The 23378-nt window shown below is 37.4% G+C and overlaps 1 protein-coding gene across 8 annotated transcripts in view; it reads right to left on the bottom strand.

Moving 5' to 3' along the window:
* Mef2c (myocyte enhancer factor 2C) overlaps nt 1–23378 on the bottom strand; it is a 147729-nt gene that overhangs the window by 101187 nt on the left and 23164 nt on the right. Inside the window, exon 1 of one of the 8 annotated variants that reach the window (XM_050152408.1) lies at nt 1626–1646. The exons of the other annotated variants lie outside the window; for them this stretch is intronic. The gene's annotated coding sequence lies outside the window, so the exon portion shown is untranslated. Of the gene's footprint in view, nt 1–1625; nt 1647–23378 lie in introns of those variants that run through there. 8 annotated transcript variants of the gene reach the window in all.

Raw genomic sequence — 23378 nt, 5'->3', positions numbered from 1 at the left:
ATTTAAAATTATCTTTTTTATTTCTGTCCTCTTTTTTTTTAATCAATAGCGAAGTAACATTTATGAAGTTAACCTTTCTTACCCTTAATTTCTGCTCTAATTTTTTCACGCATGCTCAGTTGTAAGCCCTAAACTGATGTTCCCAGTCCTTCCTGCGAACTCAGGGAGCCTCAGGGTTTAGAGCTCATTGGCTGTGCATTACCCCAGGGAAACAGCTGATTAAAAACAGCCTCCCAAGGAGAAAAGAGCAGTGCCCACTCACATCTGGTTCTGTTAACATCTGGCTCATCTTATCTAAACTCCTATATGGCTAATATGGAAATCGACCTCTGGCTTTGGGTTTGGAGAACTGCAGTTTCTCGCGAGCTCTTTATGCGAGACGTTGAGGCCGAAACAGTTAAATTAATCCCAATACCACTGAAGGCACCGAAGACCTTAATCAATTACCTTGACTAATTTCAAGACAAAGGCACTGCATTTTTTGTATCTGTTCTAATTATAGCTATCACTGATCATCTGTTGGTATTTGATACAAGCTATCTGTCACAGTTCTCCGAGCAGATGGATCAGAACAGTTCTGCCCATCTGAATCGTACATTAAACGCTGACAGCAGGACAGAGAACTGGAATGGCTGTTATACATCTCATAGGACGTTAACCTTGATGAACATGTCGTTTTGATTACGTGACCGATAGAAATTATGCTGAAGAAAAACGAAAGCTAACGAACCACACAGTTTTCATCATTCCAGTATAGTTATCAACACCGAGAAGGGCACATAAACACAATTTCTTCATAAACAGCCAAATAGCTACCTCATCGTCCCTTATATAACTTACTTTCCTCAAAAGAGGAACATCCAAAATGTCTGTTACAAAATGCTGATGATGTAGAAAATACCAGTCACATTTACAACTGTCTGACTTAAAAAGTGTAATAAACGTTCTGAAATTTCAGTGAAGCAAAACAGACTCTGGAGTGCAGTACTATGAAATATTCCTCACTCTATTACAGTAATCTCCAATAAGATTTGATGTTAATTTTAGAGCATGTGTCTGCTAAAAAGGGCAAACCCTGCAACAGATTTAGTACAAAGAAGCTGAAAATATCCTGTGGAAAAAAAAAATCTGTAGCAAAATCAGCCAGCCCCAATCCTGCCATTACTCAGCAAGGCAGTGACGCGCGGATGTTTGTAGTGGTTTGAGGAGCCAGCAGGGGTGGGAACTTGACGTACTCGACTCCAACATGATTGCAATTGAACCTCATCAAAGTAAGAGCTCATAATTTGTCACAGAAAACAGCCAATTAACATATGTTAGAAAAAGGCTTCATAAAGATAATATATGATTAAAGACCCAGTGCAGCTGTTGAAAATCAAAACTATGCATTTAAAAAAGAAATCTCAGCCCAAGCTTCCGTATGGTTAAACTGATAATGGCTACTATGATTTTTTTTCAAAGTAGAGAAATATAATTACAGTACTTCTTCTAAGTTTGGGGTTATGGCGAGGGAGAGCTGGGTACCGTGGCAGTATTTACCACGCCTTACTCAGTTCTATAAATAGTTGGAGCTCTTGCCAAAACTCTGTAGTTACTTTGTTATAGAGCTATTTTAAAACACAGACCTTCATTGTGAGCTCAATGGCCTTCAGGATGTACTTTGTAGTTACTGCATTCCTCACAGAGCTGTATCCTTCCTTTATCTGTGCAAAGCTCCAGGACGACCAGACTCTTGGCACTGCAGAACACGGTGGGGCTGTGTAACACACACATTTAACACTTCAGAGCTTTTGTCAGGTTTGGCGGTCCGCAAGGGCGCCAGCAGACTTTAGGAGTGAGATTAAGGTGCAGCAGGCAGTAGAAACCTTACTGGAAGATGCAGTTCCAGCCCTCAGCCAGAGATCTGGAGAAGGCTGACTGCCGGAACACATTTGGTGCATTCTGATAGCACATGGTAAACTAGACTTTTAGCTTGGACCGTATGAAAAAATTAAATTTTAGGTTAATTGTTATTATGCATGGGATAGATGGGTCAAAATCATAGTGCTTATGAATACATGCAAATGTCTGGTTGTTAGTCACAGAGTGTTGGAGACCAGCTTTGACAAGGATACCTCTTGCCAGAGTAAGGGCATGGGGACGAGAAAAACAAGTAAAGAGAATGAAGACGCGAGTATCAGGATAGTATCAGTAGAGAGTTCCCGTGAATACTGAAATCATTCATGTTTAATTTCCATTTGCTTAAAATACCCCAAACCCAAAGGTAGGAGTATGATACAAACTGCATTAACACAACACTAGGAAATAAGCAGACTGACACAAAGACTGACTGCAAGCTACATTCTTAGTTAAACATTCTGTCGCCAGAACAAGACAAGTAATGCTCACACCCTAGACCAAAATATTCTGTAGGCAAACCACTCCCTGGGTGAAATCCATTGTTATCTCCCAAAGGGAGTAGGAATTTAGTTGGGTCCTTAGACTCCTGTTTGAGGTAAAAAACAGATCTACTTCTTAATACCTGAAATACCAGGTCTGGATATTAGCCACACCTGTTGACAATAACCTTGAGCTAGCAGAACTCTGTGACCTAAATCAAGGTAGGACCTTCCTTTGAGGTAGAAACAGAGAATAACCTTGAAGGAACAAACTAAGGTCCAGCTCCCTGACCTTAGTCAAGATAGAATGGACCCATACCTGTGGGCCCTGTCAACAGAGACCAATAGGCATAAAACATGATAGCTTAATGCCTGGGACATCACTGGGAATGCAGCAAAGAGCATATGGGCTCCATGAGGCATATACTTACATCTACTGGAGCAAGCATCAATGCAAAAACCCAACAATCATGTTGACTCAGGTAGAGAGCTCCTCTGGAGGAAGTATTAGTACAGTACAGCACCACACAGTAGGCTTGGGTGAGTTGCCCCAGAGGCTACTAGGACACCGTTACTTTAGAAGACACAGGAAGATGTACACCATGTGGAGTGAGGTGTATGTGACGAGGAGCACACCCGTCCTTTCCTGTCACAGGTGTTGCAAACTCTATCAAATTAGTCTCCTGAACTTTGGTATCTCATCTAAATGGTGGAAACAACAATGTATTCATTCTATCACATAAAATAGAGCCATACTCACTTATAAAATTCATTTTAATGAAATTAAGTAGAATAACTTCTTTGTGTAAACTTCTTTTTTATGACTGTGAAATGTCATTTTAAGAAACATATACTACTTTAAATCAACAAGAAAACTGTGAAGTCATGGACTCTAAATTGATATCAGTGACTTCAAAGACACTTCTTTTTCCTCAGTATGCAGTTGTTTTACGAGAACACTGCCAACTGGTTGAAACCGTTCCTGGGAGCATCCCGTTAGTTTCCAGTGGTAAGTATGGACAGCACCATGAACAGTGTGACAATATGCTCCAGGTTTCTGCAAATGCATATCACAGCACTAAATAAAATTGAGTAAACAGGCTTAAAAATTACCAGTATATCTTAGTCATTTGCTGAGTTGATTCATTTTTTTTCTTTCAAAAGACCTACCGTGGATGCAATCAGCAGAGTTTTGATTAAGTTCTCAGTAATATCTTAAAATCCTAGAGTCTCCTGCACTGAAAATATTCATGTAGCTTTGGGTCGCCCCTCTAATGAGAGATGTTATATAGCCTAAAGCCAAACAGATTAATTTCCAACTACAAATGAAGAGACAAATTGAATTTCCACTACTTTTTAAATCAAAGCATTTTAATGGGAAGGAAAAAAAAACAAATTGAAGGATTATGACTAACTTGGTAAGTACGGAGTTAGAGTGAAGGGAAACTGATTCCCTTTCATGAAAGAACAGTGACACAGAGATGCCCACGAAAGAACTACATTACTGTAGCAGATGAACACAAACTTTTCCTTTGTAGTGTGACTTTACTGCCCCCCCACCTCAATTTTTGGAGGTAGTTGCACAAACTTGATGCTTTATTAAAGACCACTTTCTTATCTCAAGAACATGTCGAGTTTCAGCCAAAGTTATACACCTTGCCATAGAGCCTAAATTAACACTTATGGTAAGGCCAAGGGCCTAAGAAAAATCACAAACTTAGAGAAGTTCTTAAGTGACAAAAACTGTATTTTTTTCTCCCCCATCATAAAATAATGTTTTTTATAGGAAAAACGTAAAACATTTAACTTTATTCTTAATGCTGCCCACTATTTATACTGCGTTTTCTCTTCTCCTCCTTGTCTACTAAAATGACCTTTGCTATACATTTACAGTGTGCTCAAAACCCGCTCACGACTGCGTACAAAACAAGCCTGCAAAAGAGTTTTGCCTCTGACTTGAAGCACTCCCACTCCAGGTTTTCATTTCAACACCTTTCGTTATCTCCTTTTCCACATGTTTAGAACTGAGGGGATGCGGCGAGTGAAACTGTCAAAGAGCTAGGAATAGAGGTGTCCTCAGACAAGCAAAACGCTTCCTGTATAATACGCAGGCAGGGATAGTGCAAGCACACTGGGAAGGAAGGGCGCCTGGGCCAGAACTGAGAAGAGACAGCCCCTGGAGTCCAAGGCCTGGCAGGAGGCTCCTTATCTCTGCACGTCTACACATTCTGTCCCAGGCTGTTTTCAAGGATAGCTCAAGCCATCCTTGGCAGATAACAGTAACTGGAAAGTATTACAGTACTTCTCCTGAAGAAAAAAAATTTGTTAGTAGATATCAGAAATTACTAAATTGGGCTGTTATTTCAGCCTGATGATTCTCTTTAACTTGGAATTCAGAAGAAAATTCTTATAGGTATAGGCAAGTTCATGACTCTCCCTAGAGATCTCAACAAATTTACACACTCTTCCTAAAATGAACTACTAAGACAACTGTCCAGTTGCTCTATGCCCTGCCTAATTTCTCTGTCTTGAATCTCAGAATATGGAGCATTTCCCAGTTTGTTTGGGTGAGCTTCTAGTAACACTGTCTCTACATAAAGGCAAGCTTCCTTTCTCTGAAGGTGAGTAGCTCACACTGAGAAATGATACTGAGCTGGAGGCCAGCATAGGAGTCTTCATCATAATGAAGAAATGCAAAAAGAATGGAGAATCATTCTTCTAGGTTTTTTTAAAAAAGCACATTTTTGAGGGGGCTGGAGAGATGGCTCAGTGGTTAAGAGCATTGCCTGCTCTTCCAAAGGTCCTGAGTTCAATTCCCAGCAACCACATGGTGGCTCACAACCATCTGTAATGAGGTCTGGTGCCCTCTTCTGGCCTGCAGGCACACATGCCAGATAGAATATTGTATATATAATAAATAAATATTTTAAAAAAAGCACATTTTTGAGATAATACAGGAAATAGCTGATTATTTAAACCAAATATATAAATGGATATTGAGCAATCAAATATTGTAATTAGTTTCTAAACCCTGACGAACTGAACACAAAGCTGTAGTTTTGGGGGAAGGAAAGGCTATGTAGCACTCACTAGGCTTCTACTACCCACTAGCATCATACCTCTTACACAGGCGGCAACTTCAAGTATCATTTTCTACAGGCACACAAGACAACAAGCTCAATTTCTAAGATGCCTTTCAAGTTCCCAAATGGCACAAACGAAAAAACAGTATAAGACATGAGGCTGGGATGACCTCTTAAAAAGGTAGAAAACAATAGATTGCCACTAAGGTTTAATTTCTGGACAAATCTCTATTTTCTTACTTTATTTTTTTTCCTACTAAATGTTCGTTCACTTCTGTCTCAAGTATCAAAGGTAGTTAGGACCAAGGGTGCAGCCTGCACTTGAGGCAACTAATCACATTTTAAAGTTTTAATAAGTAGGCAACAGCTGAGGAACTTCCAAATGCTAAGGCACTAAGGCTTACCTGAATTCTGATGCTCACAGTGGCCTACAGAGTCGTCACTATTTGCATCTTACAGACAAAAAGCAGGAGGGCAGAGAGGCTGAGCATTTTGTAGAGTTCCACACAGCATTTGAAGTTTAATTTCAGCTAATATATAAAATCTAATCTCCGAGTCAATGCTTGAGCTACACTCCACTTCATCATGTTGCAAAAGCAATTTTCTTTTCTTTGAATTTTTTAAATTTTTATTATTTTTTTTAAAAAATACCAATCCAAATTCCCACTCCCTCCCCTCCTCCCATTCCCTACAAACCCCCTCCCATCCCACCCCCCTCCAATCCTAAAAGAGGGTAAGGCACTTTGCTTTGTGGAAGGTCCAAGGCCCTCCCAACTACGTCTAGGCTGAGTAAGGTATCCATCCAAAGAGAATAGGATCCCAAAAAGCCAGTACATGCAGTAGAGACAAATCCCAGTGCCACTGCCAGGGGCCCCTCAGTCAGCCCCAGCCAAACAACTGTCAACCATATTCAGAGGGACTAGTTTGGTCCTATGCTTGTTCCTTCCCAGTCCAGCTGGCAAAGCAGTTTTCAAGGTAGTTATGGATGAACTGAAACGCGCTATGTGGATCAGACTGGCCTCCATCTCATAGAAACGCACCTGCATCTGTCTCTCAAGTGCTGGGATTAAAGACACATGCTACCATGCCCAGTGGTCAAGAGTATTTATAAAGTTAAAGTCAGCGAAAGACGGTGTGATGTTCTTAAATTCAACTAATATTCTTTTTTCTTGATAAAAAAAAATGAGGTTACTCACTATACCAGCAGGGAAACAGAATGACATTTGAGCTCGATATTTTCTTTCGTTATTAGGAATCACAAGGTCATCAGCATTGGATGTTTCCACTTTGACAAATGAAGGAGGCTGCTCACCATAAAAGGCAGGTAAAGATACACAAATGAGCAAGCATTTGACACAGAAGAAAATCTAGAATGATGAGCCATATTGACAATGGAATGATAGAGTTTTTTGACTTTTGATGATGACGAGAATTCCAAGGATGAGAGACATCATGTCTCCAAGGCCTGAGCAGGTATCTGGTTCTCCTACAGAGCACCTTGAGTGGACTTCTAAACCAGATCTGATTCAATCAACTCTCACATTCCTCCGCCTCCTGCCCGACCCCTTAATGCTTATCTTGCTTTTCCCTCAGCTGTCTCTGTGTTTCCTTTGTCTTTATCTCTTCCAATCACTGCTAAAATACTACTCCTCTTTGCATTGGAGTTACTACCTCAGAATTTATACATTCGTCCATTTCTTCAATTCTATGGGTTTGAGAACTCTGAATCTAGTTAGGTATTTCTAGCACATTTACAATAACGTTATTTTAGATATAATTTTACAGCTCTCAGCTTTATGATACAGATACTTGTTATAAAAATTAACTGACAACAGTTGGTATATTTGGCACTATGATCTTAAATTATTGTAAAATCACACTTTGGTGAGTTACAAGTTTGCTTCATATAGTTTAGTATGTAGTCTTGTGTTTTCAAGGTGAAGCAAGAGTCTATATTTTCAGCATGTGTCAGCCTTTTTGCTATTTTCACAGGTAGGTCATAGGACTACTTTTTATTTGTCCATTCATATATTTACATGTGTTATTGTAAAAATTAAAGGCAACAATGTGTCAAGGCCATTGGAAAACTCTATAGGTGATACTGGTATATTACATCCAAGGCTGAATTTAAGGTTAACTGAAAGATCAAAATGGTGGCTCTATATTCCTTGTGATTTAGGAGAACTTTCAGTAAACAAGATATCGTTATATTTCTAGGTCCAGCTGGCAGACATTGCCTTTCAAAGTGAAAGAAACCCTATAATAATTTTACATCAACGCCCTGGCCTATGGGGACATCTAAGTAACAGAAGTGTTTCAGAAGGGGAAACACTGACAAGTGTTAATTACCTTAGACATGAGGAAAATGTACATTATCATTAAGTAACTAGTTGACATAATCGCTAATTGTCTACATCCTTGAGGATTCTAAAATTCAAGATTATATAAAGGGTTTATCTTTTTTGTGTCATAAACTAGAGAAACAACAAATATTGTAACACTTATCAATTCCTTTGTAAAATTAGTTGATAACAATATTCCCTAAATTACCAGGGAGAATTTGAAGACAGGCTCTAGCTTTTTTCTTTTCTTAAAATGGATCCTTACAAAAAAGAAAAATTTGCCTAGCAAGACAAAGAATTAGGGAAGGGTGTCCTTTCTTCCTAGTGGAAATACAATTATATATTTGTGTTTCCTAGCCAAGGTGAGAGACATACACACTGGGTATTAAAATTGACTGCTGCCGGACTCAGTCAGATCATCTTCCCCGCCTTCAGATGATGCCATACAGCAATTATTTCACAAAGATTCTACCTCTCCTATTTTTAAGACCTTCCGGAAAAGGAGCAACACAACCTTTCTCAGCAAACTATTTTGATATTTCACAGCTCTGACCCAGGAAATTCTTCCCCTCAGTTAATCCCTCAAAGAATACTTTGCCTTCGTTCCTCTTTTTTATCCCCCTGCGCAGAGAGCAATATTTGGCAGACATGTCCTTCTTTCCTACACTTGAAGACTGAATAAATTCCACCTATTCTCTTAATCCTTTCCTTACTTCACTTTCTTTTCCCCCATTGTCAAAGTTCTTCCTTTCAAATTATGTGCTTGCCTTAAGTTTGAGAATCCAAAAATATACATAGTCATAAAAGAAAGATGTTCAGGCTGGGTGTGGTGGTGCATGCCTGTAATTCCAGCATGTCTGTCAGGGGGTGGAGGCATGAAGTCTCAGGCCAGCTGAGGCTACACAGCAAGGCACTGCCTCAAAACCCTTCCCCGACTCACTTAAGCACTATTGATTATCTCACCTATTTTGATTTTGCCTTGTTACCCTTGCCAGGCTTGTCTTCAGCCAACTTCTCCATTCCCTCTTTCAAGACACTCTAATTGCATAGGATTCTTTAGCCATTTAAAGTTATCCCTTAAAGTACTGATTTCACTATTTCTGTAACTCCCGCTAAAGTGTGGGTGTTTGGGACATCTTTTCCCCACTGATGAATGAGGTTGTCATCCAGAACAAAATCTTGACAAACTGAGACGATATCTATTACTTTTCCTCTATAGCTTTATTATTAATAAGGAAAATCTTCCCACCTAGCAATTATTATTATCATCAAATGATTCTGTATTTATTTTGTGCTCATGCTCTGAGTTCTTAGGATGGAAATCACAAACTGGATTTAGTTTTAGAAAGAAGAGACCTACTGACTGGGTCATCTTTTATTTTATTGAAAAAAAAAAGATACGATACGCTATGATAGTTAACTACTAAACTTCTTTAGCCGGTAGCTTGTAGACTTGGAATAGCCATAAAGCAAAAATTTCAGCAACTAGATAACCATAACCTAAGCTGCCCAGGAGGAATTCCATGAGCTCATCATTTCTTAGTGCCACTAGCTTCTCAACACTAGTCACACATTAGATTTCATGTCACCACGAACACAAGTTCGTATTACTGAGGAATAAAGGTTAAAAAAAATCAAAGCAACACTTTACTCATTCCTTAATTCAGTGATATATTTAGAGTAATTATGTTCCAGGGATTGTTCTGTGTGTTGCATGAACGATTGAACGGGCAGAGGTTTATGCTCTCATGGAATTCACAGTTCTTGTCCTACCTATTCTTATTTCCTGTCCATGATAAAGAGGAAAACACCTTACGTTGTTGGTGCTTTGGGTAAAACTAAGTACATTTATAAAAAGTATTTCCATTTTCCCATTTCTACCTGAATTCAAGCCTGTACTATGTCTTAGAATATGCACCTCCCGCATGTTAATTCTTCCCTTTCTCGCAATTCTATTTTGTTTCCGCTTCCATCCAGTCCCAAACCCAGAAGCCCAACCGCTCCTTTCTTTGTAAATTCTGATCTAATCTATAGTTTCCTCTGGCCTCTCTGGCATTTTTTACTCTCCACACTAAGTTTTCTAAGGGCATCCTGTAATACACTTATATCCTGAAGTCTTTTCTCTTAAAGTGCATCTTTTGTGCAGCCCGGGTCTTCACAGCTCTAATTGTGCCTGGACTCGGAACCTAGAATATTGGGAAACCTTGGCTAACCACCAGGTTTGATGAAAACTTATTAATGCAAATGATTTGTCTCAGTTTCATTGAGAGAGAGAGAGAGAGAGAAAGAGAGAGACAAATACATAAAAAAGGACTATGTGACATCATGTTTCCTGATGTTATGTAACTGAGTGATCTGTGACAATAATATTTAAACATTTCTATTATATTCAGATGAGAACTAGTGATCAATGACTATCATATAATAAAAGATAGTGGATTGCAATTGAGTGCAATTTCAGACATCAATCACATAAAAATAAGGTAAAAGATACACAATGAGAAAAATCCTTTTTGAGAATTTATGAATACAGAATAAGCTGTGAAATTACAGTAAATAAAGAAGTGGGAAATACAGTGATGATTTCTTTGTCAGAATTTTAGTTTTCATTAAATGTGTTGGGAAAACTCTCCGGAGGATGAAACAGTGAGATAAAACAGAAAATATCTGTGGAGCTAGGTGTTTATCAGAATGTCATATGTCTAGATAAAATTTTCATATTGTGTATGGGAGTCTAAATAAATAGTAATCATTTTAGAAAAAGGTGATATTCCAAGTTACAATCTCCATTGAATCCAATAAGTCAAGTTTACTTGACTTACTTTTCACCTTTTAAGGCAGCAAAATGACCTCATACTATGGCTGCATCATGGCACAGTATAATTGTGTGAACTGCATGGAATTATTGGACAAAAATGCCTTGAATTTTTAAAGAGAATTGCATGAAATTAAGTGAAAAAATTCCCGCATTATTAGAGATTCTTTTTCCAAAAGTATTGAAATTACTGGTGTGTAGAATTCTGACAGTGAGGCATCTGGACTGGACTGTACACATGACAATGCTCACTGTGGCCAATGTTCAAAGCAAATCATGTCCTTCACTTGCCCTACCTAGGAGAGGGCATGATAGAGATAGAGCATATACCAGTATTTCACAAGCTCCCAGTTCATGTGGTGTTGACACTGATCTCAGCTTATTAAAATTTGGACCCTTTATATTGCAAAAGCTCTCCAGTGTGTTTTCTGTGTGTGTGTGTGTGTGTGTGTGTGTGTGTGTGCGTGTGTGTGTGTGTATCTTAACAATAAGAAAAGGAGTCTCATTTGAATTTCTTGTTTTAACAGCCCTTTGGCATTTCCTAAGTCTCTAAGTTTATTCTTTGCTCACACACCTAAACAGAAACAGGATCACTATCCCTTAAAAATACTGCAAATGTATATACTATTTAACTTTAATAACCTTCTCCCCTCAGTGAAACCCTATATTTTAGAATTAAGCTAAAAAGGAAAGCAAGTTCTATTTCTTGAATTCTATTGACACATTGCAAGAAAATCAATTATCCATTAGACTGAAATCTGGTACTCAATTATACTAAAGTTGTGATTTCCTTAATTCCAAAATTCAGTTTGGGAATTTAATGTTTTTCTAGCACTCAATCTCTTTATTACAAGTTGCAAGATATTAACTAGGTAATATACAGGCTTCTAAGTAAAGATATCATGATTTATGATCTGTTGCCAAATAGCCATGACTTTCTGTACTAGACTGTTATGTTAAGAAATCCAAGTTCAGATTAAAAACACAGGCAGGAGAGAAGAATAGGATTTGGCCATTTTTGTCCTAATTTCTGCTTGATAATTTATTTCTCTGAAACAATTCTTCTTCATCCTTGCTGGAGTGTTCACACTGAATGATCATATCCCCAGGACACTTTCTATTATTATAATTAGATATGATATCTGGGTAAACTTATACGGCCACTTCATACTATTTAGCCTTTTCTGTTGAACAAGAAGCATGGAGACAATATACAAGCTGTCCGACTTTTCACCCCAGAGATACTAAAATCTGGCTCCTGAGGTGAGGAAGCATAATGAGTTCATGGTTCTTTTTTCTGCTGTGCTGCTCCAAGTCAGGATGTGTGTTCTGATGTTGTGCTTAAAACCTACGTGTCAAAGGTCTCAGTCAGTTAAAAGTGACGGATATCAAATTCAAGTGAACCTGTAATCTGTGCTTCTGTCTGAGAGGAGAACTCAAAGTTTGGTTCTCAGTAGATCGGTGGTGGTGGGGTTCTATTTAGTTTTAGGTTTCTTTTTAAACATGGTTTTGAAATTGGATTCAGCTCCTTTTTTATTTGTATTTTAAACAGAACATACCAAAATATCCAAGCAAATTCAGCTTTTTCTATGGTTTAAATGGAATTCCTGAACACAATACAGCCTACTCAAGTCAACTCTTTTTTCCTGTGGTACATGGTTTTAAAGTGTTATAGGGAGTGGTGTCTCCTTCCAGGCATCCATTTGAAGGCAGGGTCATGCCTTGTAGTTCAGGCTAGCCTCAAAATCAGTGTGTAAACCAAGCTGGCCTTCTCTTGCTTTCGTCTCCTGGGATTACAGTCATGCATCAGCACTCTAGCCATAGGGTTATAGTTATAAGCTATATAGTCATCATCATTTACTTGCAATTCATATCCAGGGATAAAATATCTCCAACCTTCTATTCAGCGTGTGTCGTAGCAATTGAAGCACAGTAAGACTGTTCAGCCTATCTTCACAGAGAAATTTAAACGAGAGCTTTAAGAAGCTGAGTTGATCCACTTCTGTCTCTCTCTTAACAAATAATTCTTGAGGGTATTCTGTTAAAATAATTCACAGGGTGCACCTGAAATGACCCACTAATTGCAAGCATCACTCTGATACGTGAAATATGAAAATATGTCAGTGACCAGTGACTCTGCTTTAATTGTACCAATTGACTAATTTTGAAAGCATGCCAAAATGTGGAAGGGACAATTATCCTATTCTCCAATGTAGTGGCACCTATAAATGTTATTGTCAACAGCTGGCTCAAAATACTAAACAACCCCCATGACCCGAGAAGGAGTAGATTTTAAATGGAACCACACTGGTGGGTCAATTCCCCCTTTATAGTCACTGATTATTTCCTGTATAGAAATAGGACGTACAAACAACAGTAAGAAACCGTAACTTGCTCACTCTTTTTACTTAAGTCATCATTTATGATGCAGGTCTTTCAGCAGTGACCTATTACTAACTTGCGTGTTGTGGTATATTTAAAAAGATGACATTATTGTCCGAGTCTTTTGTGCATCACAATTCTAGGCCTATGTGATATATTCATTTGAAACAGAAAATGTATTTAGACATTTTACTGCAAACATCTCAAAAGTTTGAGAAAACATATTTTACATAACTTAAATCCTGGAGCGATAAACTATCAAGATGTGTGTGAGTGTGCATGCATGTGTTATGCTCAGAAAAATACCCCCCCCCCACACACACACTTTTCAGAGATGATCTCTACTGGCCTGCCTCCCCCTATTAAACTAGTCTGGCTGATCAGCAGGCTCCAGGCTCTGCCTACTTGTGCTTCCCAGTGCTGGGATTACGTGCCTGAATTAGTCTCCATGTGGCCTGTGGCTCAAACTCAGGTTGTCAGGCTTGGGAAGCAAGAACTTCACTGACTGAACCATCTTCCCAGCCCTCAGTGTTAAGAATTTTTATCAGGTAAACGTTAACCTTTTAACAGTAATTGTTTTATTATATTAAATTATTTGTCTATGTTTTTCCCATGTGTGCTCTCTAATCATTGGAACTTTGATTATGAAGGGCATAAAAATATTTGGTTGTAGATCTATAACTCTACTCTTTGGAAAGTGTCACCAAATACAAATGACACTTCCCCACAAGATAGAAAAACGAGAGCAGCGGTGTACTCCAGGAAGCTGTCAGACGAGGCAATAAGGAGAGGAGAAAATCAGTATGGGGATAACTTTATAAATGTTTGCGTTAGAACTAAAGAACATTAATCAGTAAAGTTCTAAGAAGACCCCAACATGGGAGAAATATTGTTCAAAATACAGTTTATTCCTGCAAGGAGACTGCTTGTGCTGCCTCCAAGGTCACTGCCAACTTGTATTAATGGCCACGTTTGGTGTATGTCAGTCACGTGAGTTAGAGCTGCCTTCCTGTCTTTTCTGCATAATGACCAGCTTCATAATGCGCACTGACAATCAAGGTGAATGAAGGTGTTTATTAAAAATGTGGATGGAAGAATTCCTTACCATTGCTCTTCTATTTTGATTGTAACAAGCATGTGGACTGTATGTAGTCTGGCAGGAAAGAAAATCTTAAATACTGCCTTTTAAAGATTGAACTATTTTTGAAAAAGGCGTTTTGATTCCTAAGGGGAATTATACGTGGCTGCATTGTGAACTTTTCCTCAAATTCATATTTGCTTACATTGCTGCAAAGACACAAAATATTTTAAAATATGGGAGTGACTCTTTTTTTAAATCTAGAAAATGTCATTGCAACACGGAGTTAGTAACAGAATGATTCAGTATTCAATAGTTAGGCTCTATTGCAGATTTGTAATTTTCATTTATCAATATTATTCATCATTTACAGAAGAAATTTGAGCATGTAGGCATATTGGCTTCTGAATTCATTTACTGACTAGAGTATAACAGACATATTTATGTTCTTAGAGGGAAAATAGATGAACACATCTCCTTTTCAGGGCTTATATTTGAATGAAATAAATCGCTCCATCAAAGAATAACTGATATTCTAGTACGTTATAATAAGACATGATAGAAAGAGACATCACTATTAAAAAATTCACTGCCCCAGCCCTAAAATACCAGCATAGTCCTGGCTTGAGATTAGCACTACGTTAAAAATATTTGGAGGACTGGCAACTTTAACTCCTGATTTGCTCTTGGAATACAGCTGCTTAGTACCACACACATTCATTAAAACTGTGGCTGAAATGACAGGGAAGGGACGCCGTTGTGAAAGGCCCCTGCTGACATCAGCTGACCTGGACAGCATTTTAAAGCTATTTTTAGAAAAAGATCAAAAGCGCTGAGTGCAGCAACAATTCTCCATGCCAACTTCCTCTGTTACCGTTTATCTTTTTCTCATTTGGCAACTCATTTCTAAAACAAATGTGTTTCAAAAAGAATCTCAGGACCTCTGGTTAGAACTTGAGCAGGCTCTGGAGAAAGCTAGTCAGTGAGAAGACGTGATCAGGTGGCATCCGTACCTCCCTTCAGATCACTACTTCCGCTCTGCTCGTCAGCTATACTTATACTTTGTTTTGATAATGTTAGCTCGTACAAGCACTCCAAAAGAGTTTCTCAAATCTGGTTTCAATATAAACAAAGGTTGTCTAAATTACAAAAATTTGATTCAGATAAATTGCATACACAACATATATGGTTAAGAACTAATCGTACAAATAAATCCCATTTTATAAAGTTAAAGCTATTGATTTGTATGAGTCAGAGAGTGAGGCAACCGAAGTCAACCCTGGATTCTTTATGTAAGATTTTTATTCCTTTATTATCAAAACTTTTACAAAGACAGAATAATTTGCCATTAACAAGACATTTTCAAAGAGGTGGTTGACATGATTTGTCTGATTTAAAGCTAATGACCTGTGTTTGGAGGCCAAACTTCTGCTTTTAAAGGCAGGATAGATAAATGTTGCTCAGGCAGCCCACAACCCCATGACTCCCTTCTTTGCCCTCCAGAGAGTACCAAATCTATCTCACGACAAAACAAAGTCATCACTTCATATTTAGCAGAATGAGTGTAGCTTTCTACTTATGCAACAGCTCTTATGCTGTGGAATGCAGAGCAACCTTAAGTGAACGCAAAGTACCTTGTAAAGGAAAAGCCAGCTCTGTCTCCCTTCATAGTAAGGACACCTGCTACTGTCGGATGGTCATTTAGAATGAGGGCACATATGCTTTCAGACATTGAAAATTCATACACTGATGAGGGGAGCAAACGAAACTGACATTACTTGGTATAAAAATCCTGTTCACCGTGTCAATATATGTGAGAAAGACTTTCCTAAGAGAATCTCCACGTCAATGGACCAGTTCTAAAGAGTTCTATGTGAGCTCTGAGGGAGTGTTACACTTCCTTAACTGACAAAAATTATCCAGTGCCATAAAGCACTTTTTATTAAGGTGATCACGATAAACATAAAGTATTTTCAAACTGCTTATTTCAAAATCAAGTAATTTGAACATAAAATGTATTCATGTGCCCGCATGTTTGATCTAAAGCTTAAGGTTCACCTTCACCAAGACACCACCCATGGACTTTGCCACTCCCTTGTATCATATTGAAAATACTGAGTGTACCCAGCAAAGACTGTAACAAACCTCCTCAAGATCCAGTAATACCACTTTTGGGAATATATGTATATCATGCCACAAGGACATGTGCTCAACTATGTTCATAGAAGCATTGTTTGTCATAGCCAGAACCTGGAAACAACCTAAATGTCCCTCAACCAAAGAATGGATAAGGAAAATGTGGTACCTTTACACAAAGGAGTACTACACAGCAGAAAAAAATAACGACATCTTGAATTTTGCAGGTAAATGAATGGAGCTAGAAAACATTATTTTGAGTGAGGTAACCCAGACCCAGAAAAACAATTATCACATGTACTCACTCATAAGTGGTTTCTAAGCATAAAGCAAAGAAAACCACCTACAAATCACAATCCCAGAGAACCTAGACAACAATGAGGACCCTAAGAGAGACATACATGATTCTAATCTACATAAGAAAAAGACAAGATCTCCAAAATAAATTGGGAGCATGAGGACCTTGGGAGAGGGTAGAAGGGGAGGGGAGAGGCAGGGAGGGGTACAGAGAAAAATGTAGAACTCAATAAAAATCAATAAAATTAAAAAAAGAAAAAAACAAGAATTGTTTGGTAAAAATACTTATATCATGGGATCATATACCCATAGCAAATGTTCTAAAATGGTTATTAGATAGACTAATAAAAATTGTTTTCCAAGGCCCAGTCTATAAAAATAAATATACTAATATTACTTAATAAATGCATAAATGTTTAACTTTGTGTCAGTAAGCTTCGAGACTTTCCCCCTCTTTCAAGTTTTGTCTAATACTTCAAGGAGACAGATTACAATTTCCTTCAAGAAATTTCTTACTACTGGGGCTAGAGAGATGGCTCAGCAGTTATGATCACTTGTTGTTCTTCAAGAGGACCGAGGTTCAATCCTCAGCACCACATGATGGTTTCACAACCACTCATAACTTCAGATCTAAAGGATCCAACCCCCTCTCTGGCCTCCACAGATAACAGGCATCATGTACTACAAAGACATACATGCAACAGAAACATCTATATGCATTAAATAAAAATAAATACAACTTAAAACAATTGCTCACTATCAATCAACATTTCAAAACTCAGAAAATGCCAGAAATAAATAAATCTATTTCCTACCATCTTTAATGATTTTAATTAAAATCATTTGAATCCACTATAAGTACTTTTTAGATCTTTGGAAATATAAAATAAAAGCATAAAACTGCCTTTAATGCTTTTAGTTCTTAAGATAATATAGGATTATTCTGGTAATTTTGAGATGTTTCCAGTTTCTGACTGTTAAAGGATAGCAAGTTTAGCCGTCCTTGTACACAGTGAGGGGCTTAGTGTGCATATGGGCCCATTTAATCCCTGTAAGACCTTGTTGTACGACCTTGTTGTACACCATCATGTTCAATCAGGCAACTCCGGCAAAGAGAATTTCTCTTTCTTCTTGGTCATGGGAAGCACGAATCTCTAGAGTTGGAAACTAATGATTTATTCCAGTGCCTACTGCTCTTGTCATGATAAAAAATTCCAACATCTTAATGAAAAACTATTGGCTGATTGTGAACATACCTGCAGAAAAAGACAAGGATGTGGGAAAGGTGCTGAGATGTAGCTGGGCTGTCAAGAGTACTGGTGGCTCTTCTGGAGGACCCTGGCCAAGTCAGGTACCCACACAGAAGCTCTCAACTGTAACTCCAGTTTCGGAGTATCTGATACCTCTTCTGGGCCCTGAGTGCACTGAATGCATGCAGTCCATAGATACAAACACAGACAAAATGCCTACACCTACACACATAAAATAAAATGAACAGAATCTCAAAAACAAAAAGTGTTGAAAAGCTTAGTGATGGAACAGCCTTCGCACATACAAGCAAAGATCTTGTATGTACAAGGAAAAACTTGTATCTAAAAATTTGTCCAGAAAGAATGGGTTTCTTTTCTCTCCCTCTCTCCCTCTCCCTCTCCCTTTCCCCCTCCCTCTCTCTCTCTCTTTGCTATGACGTGCCATGGCTTTGTTTTATCTTCTACTGATGTCCATCAGCTTCATTCGGTACTCCCATAACTTCACTCTATGCTGGATTTTACAGATTCAGTGAATTTTCTTGGTGTAAATATCTATCTCCAGAATTGGTTGAAATTTTCTATTTGTGAACTCTACCTGTTAATCATTATTTTTTAAAAATATGAAGCATTTCTATGAGCCATTATTTTCAAAAACATTTCCATTTAAAGCTGGCAACTTTAAAGCATAAAACATCAATATTTAGAAACATAAACTTTTATATTTCATACATTAAAATAATTTGAGATATTTACATTTATGTGAATTGAATATAATATTTGTCACAAGTACTTGATATTATGAAATCTATTTTAAGTATCTCAAATAGACTGAAGTATTCATAACACCCAAATGTACTGAGATGATTATTAATTGAAGCTTTATGATGCAATCAATATAATCAGACACAATCCATAAATGCTTTAAGTATTTTTAATAAAAGCAAGTTATCCAAATACATTTACAGTTTAAGTTGTAACATTCCATAATAACAAGTAGGAATTAAATCACTGAAAGTGAAATATGGGCATTAATATATATGGAATGTTCTACATTCTGAGCATTAAAATATTAAAGATAAAAATAGCTTACATTGATATCATCTTAGATATAAAATTATGACTAAAGCAATTTTAGATCTGTATACCAAAGTGTATATGTTCAATGCTGGTTAACAGTTAAAACTCATGTCCTTTAACCTTATACTTTAATTCTTTTCTATACAGAATAGTAATTTTAAATCTACTTCTATTAAAAAATACAAGAAAAACACAGGTCTAAAAGTATCAGTAGCAGAGATGGAAGTTGAGATACAGAACATGAACAGGCTGGTTAAAGAAAGTACTATCCTGCTTTAATGTCTTTTTCTGCAAAAAATAGTTTGAGGGAATGTTCAGCTTATTTGAGCACTGGATTTTGGCTGTTATCCATTATCTGAAATAAGTATACTATACAACAAGAAAAAAATTTAAACAAAGACTTTAATCTAATCATTGAATTTCCCAAGTAATAATAAGAGTGTGTATGCTGTTCTCAAGTAGCTGACAGCAGTATCTACTGATAGTGTTTCTGAGCTGATCTTGTTCCTAGTGAACAAGAGACACTTACTGAACTCACTTTCATTGATGTGGTAACTAACTTATCTCCCATCAGAACTAATAAGAAGAAATATTCTGTTAGTTACATAATACCTAGATACACAATGCAACACTTTCAAAACAGTAGTAAGTTAGTATATAAATGAGAGCAGGTAACTGGAAACTGCCTGAATAAATGAAATTTATGAAAATTACAAGTGATGATAATTTTAGGGAATAACATCATTAAAACAAATGTGCCATGAACATTTCTAGTGAAGAGTAAGACTTCAAGATTTAATTATCATTTTGAGCTTTCTTCTCACCATCTGTGGATGCTAACAGTGGAATACAAAGAGGGCATGATTTACAAAGGGTTGACAAGAGACACAAGCCCTCCTTCTTTGTACTGGAATTCCTTAATTTTGACAATCAACACAAAACATAAAAAGCAATTTACATTAAAAGATTTAACAAAGTTTGAACTCCCGGGGGGGGGGGAGCAATAACATAGACCATGTTTTCAAATGAATCTATCTATCTATCTATCTATCTATCTATCTATCTATCTATCTATCTATCATGTATCTATCATCTATAATCTCATGACTTTTACTAGCGACATAAACAAAAGTCATGTTTTTAAGCAGAGGAAATTCTGAGGAAAGAAATACAAAATCATTATTCAAGACACATGTAGAAGCAATATCTACCATGTGATTACAAGTGATTTAGCAGCTTTTTGTAATCAGAAAAGAACCACATTTTTGTTGTAGTCTATGAGCGATTTTTAAGGGTATGCCATGGTCTTCATTGCTACAAGTTTGCAGAGCAGTTGCGATAAAAATTGTTCAGCCTGCCAGGTGTTTAGAGCTGGTGCAAAAGATAGTTTATTAGCGGAAAGATTATTAACCTACCAGTTTGTATAACCTGAATAAGAAAATGAATATAACCCAACCTCTGTATTCCAAAGACCTGATAAAGGCACTTTAAATACTAATTTTAATACTAGTTGTAACCTATTATATGGTGTACACAAAATCTTGCCAAAGTTAGATGTGGGAAATCCAACTCCATGGGGAAAAGGCTCATAACAGAAGGATTTCAATTGCTCTTCCAGGCCTCTCTCTTTTGAATTAGGACAGTTATTATCCTTCATTCATTTGCTTCAACTTAACAATTACAGAACAACTATTATGTATAACAGGCTCATTTAGATGGGAGAGAAAACAAAGATGAATAAGGTGTAATCCCCAAGCTGAAAGAGCTGGCAATACAATAGGGGTTAAGAACAATGTTCATTAAACTGCCTTTTCCTTTTATCGTGCTACGGTATATAGACCATTTCACGCAATCCTTAAGTATCATGGTTACTGAAGCTACAGAACGTGACATTATTTCTACGGTGATATGAAAAGGGAGCACAATGAATCACAACTGTCTTCAGGGCTTTGCTTTTGTGCTATAGAAAACTGAGATTGATTCTAATTTTAGTATCCATGTGAACGGACTGAGGCATTCTAGAATAGTTTATGAACCACTCCCCCAAGTGGCTCAAGGAGCAGGAAGGTACTGAGAAGGGTGGGAGGCTCCTGGGGAGAACTGTGGCCTGGCCTTGTCATTGCTGAGGAACCCTGAAGACCACACAAAGTCAAACAAACCCTTCGAACAAACCCTTCCTCAGACTCAGGATCCATTTTTAACTGATGTTTGAAAATACAATATAGAAGACTTTAAAAGAATTTAAAATATTTTTAGTCTTCAAGTTTAGTAATTGGAATATTTTATTTCCTTCAGAAATTACTTCATGTTTCAGATAAATATCATCGCCATTATTAAGGAAGTGGCAGCAGTTATAAAACTTATACATTTCTTTTTAATAATTTTTGGTTTTTCTATTAGCTGTTCATGGATGATTTTTTCAATACAAAAGAATAAAATATTTTGGGGTGATGAGTAACTTAAAAGCCAGTAAATAAAAAGGCGCTTCCCATCATATGGATTTTTATTCCTTTCTTTCAGATTTCCTGTGTAGTGGTTGAGAGCATGTTCAAATGGTTCAAGCAATATAGTGCAAAGAAAAAAGTCTTAAAGATTCATTAAAAATAAGTTAATCAAACACTAATAAGAGCGTTTTGGTTAAGCTCACAAAGTGCTGCTTTTAGACTCATAACCTATTCAACAAAATACTGTTTTCCTATTTGCTCAATTTCAGCAAATGGAGACATTTCCTGATAATAAAATCCAACACGCGAGCACCTAATTCAAGTCAACTTAACATATACATATCGGTCCCTGCAAGTCATGATCTCAGTCTTCCATCCACTGCTCTACTTAAGCAAATCACTCCATCCATACACAAATCACTTTCTAACCTCCTGCAAGCATTTCTAAATCAAAGTTCCTCTTTAGCCTGTTTTTCTCTCGTTCAGTTCATTTCACAGTGATATGCCCATGCAGCCACATCACCTTCCTAAATTGTTCTGGAGACCAGTACGAATAAAAATCCACAGAGCTTAGAAAGAGGGGATTGCAACTTATTTGCTCACTCATTTATTGTGTATCTACCATGTGTATGGCAGAGTTTAAACTTGTGGCCTATGGGCAATGAATCTCAAAATCTACCTGGGACATTTTGGAGGACTGGGTCAGGAAATTACTTGGCACAGATAAGGCAGCAGACTACGGTAGAGAAGGATGCTGAAGTTACCTGGGAGCACCCTTGTCAGGCACATGCTCATCCCATCACTGGTCCCCTGTCTTTTCATCATGTGTCTGACAAGTCAACTAAGGTTAACTAGTAAACATTTAGAGTAACGACCACTGTACGTCTGCTCTAAGAAACACAAAAAGCATTACCAACCAAGAGGACTCGAATCCCTTAGCAGCCATTGTCAGACTCCAGTAGGCATTACCTGTGCACCAGGAAGAACACTTTGGTGGGAATGTGATATTAAGAGATCAGGGCTATGAAGGAGGAGGAGCTCTCTGAGTTTGGGGTCCACACAGTGTACTTTGGAAATCTAGAAACTGTCCTCTTTCCAGCCACTCACTTGTGTCTGAGATCTCTGACTAAAAGCATCAACGAAAGCAAATCTGAATAATATATTCAGCTATTTATATTAATGAACTAGAATGGCCCCCTATTGTGTTTTGAGCTTTTATTTGAGGTGTACATGAGGTTTCTAGGGTGCACACACAAAATCATATCATCCATTTAAAAATTGTTTCCAAGAAAAATAAATTCCACATATACCACATTAATTGTAAAATATTCTATGACACAATGTATTTATCATTTGGGCTGTGACTGTATTGTTTGGTACCCAGTGGTCCAGTCCAGTCCGTACTCCACACTATTAACATTAAAATGACAATGTAAGTCACACAAAGAATCCTAAGACCTGGCTTGAATATGCACTCCTGGGTCCTCATTCAGTACAGAACAGGCTTTTAAATGTCTGATTTTCAAGAATTTATATCTGGCATATAAGAAAACCAGAGGATAACACTGTTTGCACATCATGTGCTAAGTAACGGTAACTTCAGTTTTCTCTCTCGCAAAGCTGCTGCTTACTCTCTTCAGTCCCAGCAAGCAGCGGGTAGAATGTTATGTAACCACAGACACCTTATTTCATGAAAAGCCAATAATGGAAACTTTACTGATAATCAGTCATGTACATCGGAGAGATGTTCTCTTGAGAGATATGCCGCAGATATGTTAGCTAATGGGTATTTATAAACAAGACCCTCAGCTGTAAAGGAATTTGTTTCTTTGGGAATAAGTCCAATAATAATGTTCTGAAAGGCAATGTTATGATAAAGTTTTTTTTAAACCATATAGGTCTTAACATTTTGTTAAATTCCTTCTGCAAGTAGGAAAAAATAAGAATTTCCTTTATGTAACAGAAATGTACTATGGCCACTGCAAAACTATACCGACGACAAAAAATAGCAGTGAATGTGTTCTGTAGGTAGGAAACAGGGAAACAGTTTCTTTTCCATAAAGGAGAAACCTTTCTTTTTACAGTGGACCCAGTAT

This window comes from Alexandromys fortis, unplaced genomic scaffold, assembly GCF_014885135.2.
Source record: "Alexandromys fortis isolate MF-2015 unplaced genomic scaffold, M_Fortis_MF-2015_v1.1 scaffold_47, whole genome shotgun sequence".
Classification (NCBI taxonomy): Eukaryota; Metazoa; Chordata; class Mammalia; order Rodentia; family Cricetidae; genus Alexandromys; species Alexandromys fortis.
The sequence above is the reverse complement of the archived record's forward strand: the minus strand, read 5'-3'. Positions and strand labels throughout refer to the sequence as shown.